The 10,442-nt window shown below is 26.7% G+C and overlaps 1 protein-coding gene across 2 annotated transcripts in view; it reads right to left on the bottom strand.

Annotated features, from left to right (window-relative positions):
• Nucleotides 1-9,140, bottom strand: part of LOC102679231 (protein roadkill) — a 134,630-nt gene extending 125,490 nt beyond the window's left edge. The window contains exon 1 of one of the 2 annotated variants that reach the window (XM_006608991.2): nt 9,012-9,140. The gene's annotated coding sequence lies outside the window, so the exon portion shown is untranslated. The remainder of the gene's footprint in view (nt 1-9,011) is intronic. The other variant, XM_006608993.2, reaches the window with a different exon arrangement.
• Between the last annotated feature and the right edge of the window lie 1,302 nt (nt 9,141-10,442).

The following is a 10,442-nucleotide window of genomic DNA, read 5'->3' as shown; positions in this document are numbered from 1 at the left end:
TCTGCACAATTTTAACTCATTGTAATTATTTTAATCTGAATAGAACAAGAATAAAAAAAAAAAATATACGAACATCTATATAAAAATACATCTATATAAAAATACATCTATATAAAAATTCGCATAAAATATAGAATAAATGTTAAATAAGTATAACGAGGCAGTATTACTCATGCAAAAGTGCAAACAGCGAATATTTAATGCCATCCGAGGCATTTAAATAGTTAATCTCATCCACCGTTACGGAAATATTTCTCACAAAAGGCGAGTTAACTCGTCGCCTCTTCTGAATCCGCGTTTAAAAGGATAAAAGCGCCCCCTCCATGAATTCTGGCAGGAATTTTGTCATTTAAAACGAAGCTGAACTCGCCTCGATCATCAACTTATTATCCTTGTAATTATTCGAGGAATATTGAAATAATAAATTATTAAATCGTTAATAATAATTATAAACAATTATAAACGAATATTATTATAATATTCTAAAACAATATCTACGCATAAAAATATTAAACAGAAGTTAATATGTAATGCATAATTAATCCTTCGTGAACAATTTATATCCAATTTGTATCTGAAGTAAAATTCAATTTCCAAATTTTTTCCCAAAAAAAATTATTTTATTTTTTTTAAATAAAAACATTCGACCAGACGAACTATATTGTATAATAAAATAGAAGTTTTAATAAATACTTTTAAAATATTTTGAGAATAAAAAGTATACAATATTAACAATTCAGAACACTTAAAGACACTTATTTTTTTCTCAAAATGAAAAATTTTGAAATTAGAGAAAAGAGTTTATATATTATATTATACATTCATTAATAAAATAAACATTATATATAAATAAGATTAAATATATTTTTGATCATATTAATCTTCCCTATATTTTTAAATAAATTCAACAATTATCGTATACATTGTTTCAACGTGAATTAATATTTCATTTCTCCTTCTTCTATCAATTCAAATACAAATAAAATTCAAATAATCTTTTTATCGATTATCATATATCATACGAGACAAACAGATGTGCCAATAAATAAATCCAAAGTGCCTAATACTCATACTGAAGGGGAGTGTACGTGCTCCAAATCGCAAGTAGAATGTGTTTGCGACGTCGCCCCGCAGTAAGTGGACCGAGACCAAGTCCTCTCTCGTCACAACGAGCCTTTTGTATGTGCCTCCGCGATCTGTCGGATAACAACTAGCCGCGTTTTTTAGTCGTTAATCATTAATAATCATCTTAACGGTTGCTTGTTAAACTCTGCGTGTCGGAATAAATTTTTTTTCGGTATCTGTTCGATCCCATCAGGGATGGAAAAAAATGTAACGGTAATCCTTACACGAGAATGATAACTACAAGCTTCGTAAATACTGCGAATTCTAAAAATTCTACAAATTTTATAAATTGGAAATAGTATAGGGATTAACGAGTTATTAGAATTAAACTAAAAATCTAAATTAACAGAAATGATTTAATTAATTAAAATTTCTTATGCATATATCATATTTTTATCTCGAGGAAATTTTTCCAAAAGCGTTAAAATGTTTTTGGTCGTACGTTAAAATATTTAGTATTCTGTCTATAATAATTGTATCCCAATCTAATATATATCCTATATCGTGTACAATATTATCAAAGATTTATCTAATTGTTATCAGATTGATTATAAAGAATCATGAACAATTTCATTGTCAAGGACGGGTTCAAATTTTTATCTATTTTTCAAAGATTAGCTATCAACCTACACAACCGATTATACAATCGATAATACTGAATAAATTAAAAATAACATTTAATCTTTATAGTACACTATATTTGAAATTAAAATTTCTTTAAAATATTCAATTCTCACCAATAAAATAAATCTAAATAACACCACGTACGTACATGCAATTGCTACAATAAATATCCCATACTTGAAATTGAAATTTTACTCGAATCTTGCGAACAAAATAATTCTATTAATATTCCTATAACAATTTCTAACATACATCTCTAAATACTCCATATTCAAAATTTCTTTAAAATATTAAATTCGTACCAACAAAAAAATAATTTCCATTCAATATCACTGACTATCCATATTGAATAAAAATAATAAAATAATTCGGATTAACCATCGTTTCAATTTACATTCCTCTTCAAAATTGAAATTCTTCTTCACAAAATCTTCCAAATCACCGTCGAAAATCACGGTCTCGAGCATAGAGCACGTTAATCAAACAATTTCTCATTTCGGCGGGCATCGAGCGTCTTCCTCAGAAACAAAAACATTTTTACAACCGGTGACGGCATTCGAGCGACGATTACTCGGTTACGGTTACGTTAACAAGACGTTTCGTAATGGCGAAACGAGTTAGGCCGGAGACGTGTTCGGGAAAGCTGGTGGCATTTAGATCCTAGGCTTCATCATATTTGTAAATTTATCTCCAGGGTCGTGATAAAAAATTCATTCTCGGCTAGGATTCGTTCGCGGTTAAATTCGGTCCGGCCTTAAGGTGAGGTAGCAATGGACTGGCAAACCGGTCACGCCTCCTCCGGGACCTCATTCTCTTTCTCGCTTACCTTTCCAATCGGGAAAGGGTTGCGCGTGTGAAAAGGTTACCCTATTTAGGCCTGCGCTGGAAGATTGCTTCGACAGGGTGGGAATCTGAGATTGATGGATAAGTTGGTCGAATTCGCGCGTGGAATTGACAGAGAATTTTTTGAAAATGGAAATTTTGAAAATTATGAGGTTGGAAATTTGAAAAACTTAAGAATTTGGAAAAGTTGTTAGGAAATCGAGAATTTTAAAAATTCGTGGATTTTTATAGATCTCGAAAGTTTGAAAATTGGAATATTGAAACTTTGGAAATATTTAAAAATTTTGAAATTTGCAGAAATTTAGAAATTGGAAGAATTGGAAATTTAAAACTTTGGAAGCTTTGAAAAAATTTCGATAATGAATTTCTATCTAGAAATTTTTTAAAACATCACAAAAATTTAAAAATTTTTTTTAATTTAAATTTAAAAAATAAAATTTAATTTAGAAATCATAAAAATTTTTATAAATATTTCTTTATGAATAATATGTATCTCGTACACTTTATTTCATGTAACATTGTAAAAAAATTGGTAGCTAGTACATAAATTACGAATAGTATAAGAATAATTTACTCGTGCATTAATAATTTATGTGAGATACAAGTTGAGCTCTGCAAACGTAGTAATTTAGAAAACTCGAACCTATGTTTTAGTAGAGATATATGGGTATACTCGTATCATTAAGATATGAATATATAGAGCGTCGAAAAAATATAAATAAGTTAAAATATGTTAAATATTACATAACGATATTTAAAGTGCTTTAGAAAGTATTCAAACTATAAAAATATAATAATTTTAAAATTCCAGCACTCTTGGAAACGAGGCCTATTATATTATTACTCGTACTTCTTATTTTTAATAGAATTTTTTATTCACATTAAATTACACTACTTATTTTAATTCATACCAATTTATGTGCACATACTGCTTAACTCTCACTAATCTACGTTCATACGACATTTTCGTCTTACTTTTACTTTTACCCCTCACTTTTACTTTACTCTCACTCTTACCTATTCAGAAATTCTTATCCAGAAAATTATAGATTCTTATACGTGAAATATTTACAATAAACTGTTGAAAAAATCATATGAATAAAACAATATTATAATAATATTGTTTTAATAAATAAAACAATAATTATTAAAAAAATGTTTTTTAATTAAACTCTTGATTTATAAATTCAAAATTCATATATTATTAAAATATTAATCTTATAAATGATACACATGACAATCACAATTTCGTTAGTTCATAAGTTAATTTTAAATAATAAAAATATTTTTATAATCCCTTTTTATCTTCTTCAGATTTTTTTTTAGATGTAAATCAAATTTAATTGGAATAGAAAAAAGAATTTAGTCACTCAATTTCAGTCACTTATTTTCATTGTCATTTTAATTCCCTTAACCGATCAATTTATATTTCTTCAACTCTTTTGCAACGATTCGATATCTTGAAAAACTAAAAAAAAAAAAAAAAAAGGAAATAGATAGATAGAACAACTTAAGAGGACAATATCAATAAAAACTATATTTTAATAAAATTTTCTTATCTCCAAGATAAGTAAAAGCGCACACAAGTCCCAAGACCGTGTTCTACCACGCGTAGGTCGTCGAGATAAAGTGGTGGGTGTGCTCTCACAACGCGCGATTGATCGCTTCCAACATATCGGCCATTACATAAGAAATATCGCCGCTATTGTAAACACCGGTGTAAAACTTTTTGTTAGCCTCGATGAAGGTAATTTGTTTAAAGCCCGTTTGATAGATTAAATCGTATTACAACGAAGGACGTGTGTCCTCTCCCCTCTCCCCCCTCCACTGCTCTTTGAATTCAATCCGTGATTTCTGGCATTGAGATCGCTCGAGGATATATCGGTATTAAACGAGGAGGTATCGAACAGTTTCGAGAGAGCGAAAGGATCCGAAGTCGGTAATACTGTCGGTAGAAATGGTGAAATCTGAATGTACTTACGCGAAGGTGACCTAAAAGTGAAACCATTTGCTCGCCGTATCGAGTAAAAGATCCGAAGAGAGAAGAATCGTGCCTCCTCTCGAAAATTTAATTTCCTTTCGACGAGTTCGGAAAGATATCGTTTCTTGAGAAAGATCTTTTGTTTTGAAAGATGAAAGTTGCTTTGGAACGATCGTGTATCGTAATCGTTCTTATTAAACTTTTTCTCTTAAGCGATTATTTTCCATATAATCATCATATTTCGCATACAAAATTATTATAATGCATATATAATGTATAGTATATGCATTGTAAAAATTCTGTGATGTATCTCAATAGATATTATACAATGAATTAATATATCTTAAAAGTCGAGTCAAATATAAAAATGTCGGTTATTGTTAAAACGAAGCTTATTTATTTAGTTAAAAAGAATTTAATGAGAGACGTGAAGCTCTCCATCTAATTGTCTATCTTGCTTCATCTAATACAAATTTCAATTATTTATAATTTAATAAATAAATTGGAATCGACATTTTTATATATCAAATTTTATTTATTTTGGTCAAATTTAAACACATCAATTTCTGGAAAAATCTATTAACTTATCCTATGTGCCTGTTTTTTTAAATATTAAATAGAGCATTCTCTTTATCATCTTATAAATTATGTTTAGATTATAGATTTAATTAGATTAAATAAGATTAGATTAAATTATAATATTATATATCGTTTCTATTTCTTCATTTCTATTTTCTAAATTCTTCAAATTTTAAAATTCCTAAATTCTATGCTTTCTATCCATTTCAACATTTAATCTATCTATATTATAATTTGAAATAATATATTAAATTAAAAATAATCATCGAACTTGTACGTATCTTCACTTCATCGAATATATTAAATACGTTTAATTATATGTAATATGTTTTCTATTACATACCAGAGCACGAGTTTATCACTGTCTTAAACTATATTTTATTCAGTTTATAACTTATCATCGTGCTAAATTATATTTTATTCGCTTAAAAAAGGAAGGTATCTTCGTTATTTAAACGATTTGAAAAATCCGATTCCGCATTAAAGTTTCGTGCGATGATACACAGCAATGCACGATCGAGCAAACATTCTAATTTCGCCTAGTTCTCTCGGCCGGTTAGTTGTACTCGCCTACTTGCATTGGAGAGTGGCGAATGCGACTAACCTGAACCGTGTCGGCAATATAGGATTACACCAGGGCTGGTTCGCTGTGAGCTTTCTATGCAATTGAAATCAAACAAAAGTTTTCAGTTGTTGTTTGATATAGTTTTTTTCATTATTTATATTATCTATCTATCGTTGTTTCTCTGTTATTTATCTTGTCTTTCACCATTTTTTATCGTCGTTTGAATATTATTTATTTTCATTTATCGCTCAGTATTATTTATTTGTGTTATTTATCATTTTTTACATGTTACATGTTATTGTCTATTGTGATTTATTTTTCTCTGTTATTTATCTTTTTTTTAACTATTATTTATCATTATTTGATATTACATTTCATTATTTATTTTTATATTCCTCTGTTTAATTTTATTTTTCGTTGTTTTTATCTTTTTTATTATAGTTAATAAATAATATGTTGTTTATCTTGTTTATGATTATCCTTTATCATTTGATATTGTATATTTTTTAATTTATTTTTAATCCTACTTTATTTTGTTTTTTTCTTATTTATCTTTTTTTACAATTATTATTTATTGTTATTTATTTTATCTTAATTATTTTTAAAATTATCTTCTATTGTTGTTTGATATTTTTTTCCGTCATTTATTTTTGTTCAATGTTGTTTATAGTTATTTATTTCGCCTTGACTTTGTTTGTCATTGTTTAATTTTCCTTTTCGTTATTTATTCTTGTATATTTTTGTATCTATCATTATTTCACTATGTCTCTCATTATTCATCACATCTATTTATCAATATCCATTGTTACTTGTTGTTATTCGTTGCATTATTCATTTCATTATTTATCATTATTTATTCTTCTTCATTATTATATATCACTAATAATCATTGTATACATACATTTTGCAATTATTTATAACGATTTGGTATTTTTTTTTTACATATTATTTATTCGCTATTGTCCTCCAATATTCATCATTCTTTAGTTTGTTGTACCATTATCTATTTTTTCTTATTATTTTCTGCCATATTTCTACTATTGTCCAACATCGCTTATCACCTATTATTATTTATTGTCATTTTTTATCATTAATTTACATTTTATTATTTTTGTTTTTCATAATTATTTACTGTTCTCTAACATCGATTGTCGTTATCTATTATTATTTATAATTATTTATCATTACCTGTCATCGCCTATTCTCATTCTCACCATCATCTCTCGTTACTTTTTTATTTAGCGACGTGCATTTATCGCCACCGATAATATCATCGAATGATTACACGATTACACTTGTAACCGCTTTCGAGCGAAAAATCGAGAGGAGGTCAGGGCCAAAAAGATCGATCGAGACGAATGATAGCCGAATTTCGGTGTCACTGTGAAATGGAAACGAAATCGAACCAATAGGTAAAAAATCGAAGACTTGGGAAGTGGGAATTTACTTTGGAAGCTTTTTTTCCATAAGTTTGATGCAAAAGATGAAAATATACGAATATAATACGAATGTAATAAGAATTTATTTTTATTATTATTGTTTATTTTATTATTATGTATTTTTATTATTGTTGAATTATTGAATTTTTTTTAATATTTCATGTAATAATTATACATATAATTATATGTATTCTAATGAAAATTCATATAAAAATATGTGAATATATTTCTCTGGATATAATAAAATATTTCAAAATATTCCAAATTATTCTATAAAAATATGATAAAATATATAATACAAATAATCTGTTTTAATATTATTATTTATGTTTAATATTTTATGATAAATATTATAATATCTTACATATTTAACATTATCTAATATTATATTAAATTAATTATAATAAAGATTTCTCAATATTTTTATTCATAATATTTATTCTTAATATATAATAAAATCAATATATTTGAAGTTTCTTAAAATAAATATTAAGAAAGAGGATATGTGTATAAATGCTCTTTACATGTAGCACACTAATATTTAATGAAAGATCATATAAAGATAGTAAAATATTTCCATTAATAAAATGAATAAATTCATGGAACACATATTTTTCAATAGTTCCACTTCTAAATTGAATTTCACTTCTTTCCAATTAATTTTGATGCTGATTGTTCTATTGATTTCTAAATAACTTACAGCTTTTAGTATTTTGCGAAATTCAAAAACAGAACCGACATTAGGAAATTTCTATTCGAATCGAAATTATTCTACTTTTATTTATAATATAGCTTGAATTCATTTTAGAAAGGCTATTTCTTTTACACAATTGAATGAATTATTTTCAATGACACGTTGCACAACATTAACTATTATTGATGGTATTTTCTAGTCTCTCTTGGTTCACTTTCCAATGAAAAATCACCAGTTTCTACAAACTATATAACATTAAGCTATCATAACATTTATATAACCTTTTAACACTGGATGTATATTTCCATTAACTTTTGCATTACTTTTCTCTATGTATTTTATATTTATATATAAAGATCATGAAAATATTCTAATGTTCTTTCATAATATCCTCAAGCTTAAAAAATTCTAAATTTAAAAAATGTTTATTATAGAATAAAGATAGAAGAATATATAGACATAAGAGGATAAATCTTTACAAACTAATGAAATGTGAAAAGTTTAATATAAAAATACATTTATCCAAAACAAATTTAAAAAACACGATTTTTATAATAGTCAAATTTCTCCCTTTTAATAATTATATAAAAATTATATAAAAGTTTTTAAGAAGATAAAGTAATGTAAAATAACACTAGCAATCTCCGAAAATCGTTAAATATTAATAACGGATTTTAATTACTTAAACATTTGGAAAAATATTAAAGATTTCCTACTATAATTAATTCCAAAAATGTAATCCAAATATTTACTATATTCCTCAAAGATAAATTGTTTAAAAAATATAAAAAGAAAATAATAAAATCATGTAAATAATAAATCATGAAAATAATAAAAACTAAAAGTACAAAATATTTAGGAAATCGAATACTTCTGCGACCAACTGTGTAAGTAATGTAAGTAAGTAATTCGTTTAACTGTCGCACTTTCTGCCCGCTTAACTACCGTACAGTTATTTATTTAACTGCCCTCCAATTCCTAGAACCAAAACTCCAGTTACGTATATGTAGTTCCTTCCATAAATTTAAGATACGAAACACAAACGTTTTCTTTTTTTCTTTCTCGCTCATAAGAAATGGTTTTTCTCTCTTCATTTTCCAGGAACTAGTGAAACGAGCGAAATCGACAAAAAAAACCGCCAACAATTCTGAGAACACCTACCTCCTCGGATAATTGACGCGTCGATCCTGCGACAGTTAATCGGGCGCTATTGTATTTCCAACGGGTCAGGCAACAACGTCATTTCCTCTCTTACCGATCGATTCTAAAAATAAATAAAAAAAAAATAGAAATAAAAAAACAGCGACAAAACTAAATCGCTAATAAGGATAAAATGTGCGATGTAGGAGGGACGTATGTGTGTGTGTGTCATATATAACTGTACAAGTCGTCGTAGCGTGGAAATTCGAACGAGGGTAATGGAAAATCGTGATAATGAGCACGACGAAGGAGGACAGGAGAGAGGAGTGGTGTGCCGAGGAGCAAGACATTGAAGAGATAGGATAGAGATAGGGAGGGGGAAAGAAAGAAAGAGACAGATCTTCTCAAGTGATGCGACCCTGTTTCCAAACGGCGCACTATGTATTTGCATAGCGCACAAATACCATCAAGCAAGAGCCGTCTTGAGATCGTTCGTAAATCACCAGCGCCACGGGGATGCTCCGTTTTCATTATCGAAACGGTAGGAAATTAAAGAACTCTGGCCGTATATCGCCCTCTTTCCTCGCGTTGATAAGACAACACGTTTCGTTTCGTGGAAACGCGAAATGAAGAACTTAAATGTTTCTCTTTTAGGTAGTTCTAATTCTGTTTCTCTCTATTTCAATCTATTTTCTCTCTCTCTCTCTCTTTCTCTCTCTATTGGATTTTGAAACCAAGAATTACAAAGAATTACGAAGATTTAAAATAGATGAAAGATATAAGATTTTAAAGTTATAAAATTATAATTTTTTTGTTATAACGTGCAAATTATTTAAATTATAATAAATCATAATAAATTATAATAAATCATCTTTTATAATCGGGTCCTATAAGATCCTAATCGAATAAATAAATATAGTCTGTTAATTCAACAATATTACTTATTGGATATATAAGTATATCAATTGATATATCATAAAGAATTTCAATAACATTTTAATTATAATAAAGATATCATATAAAATGATGTAAGTTTATAATTATTTTTATATACTGCAATGAGTATAATAATATAGTAATATGAATTTATATTATATAAATATTCATTATAGTATATAAAAATAATTATAAATTTACATTTTATATATTGATATCTATATTATGATTAAAATATTACTGAAATCAAATTATATAAAATTTTATAATGTAATTCATATCAAAGTGTACTGAAACATAATATTAATTTATAATTAATAATATTTAATATATAAAAAAAAGCTAAAAATAATAAATGAAATTTATGCATAAATTCGATCATTCCATTCAAATTATTCTATATAATCATATTTATTAAAATAAAAAAAATAAATTAAAATATATTTAAAAATTAAAAATATACTTTGACTATTAATTAAACAAATAGAAGTAATAAAATAATTATATTGTTTAAAA

Source organism: Apis dorsata, unplaced genomic scaffold (genome assembly GCF_000469605.1).
Source record: "Apis dorsata unplaced genomic scaffold, Apis dorsata 1.3 scaffold_52, whole genome shotgun sequence".
In the NCBI taxonomy this organism is placed as follows: Eukaryota; Metazoa; Arthropoda; class Insecta; order Hymenoptera; family Apidae; genus Apis; species Apis dorsata.
The sequence above is the reverse complement of the archived record's forward strand: the minus strand, read 5'-3'. Positions and strand labels throughout refer to the sequence as shown.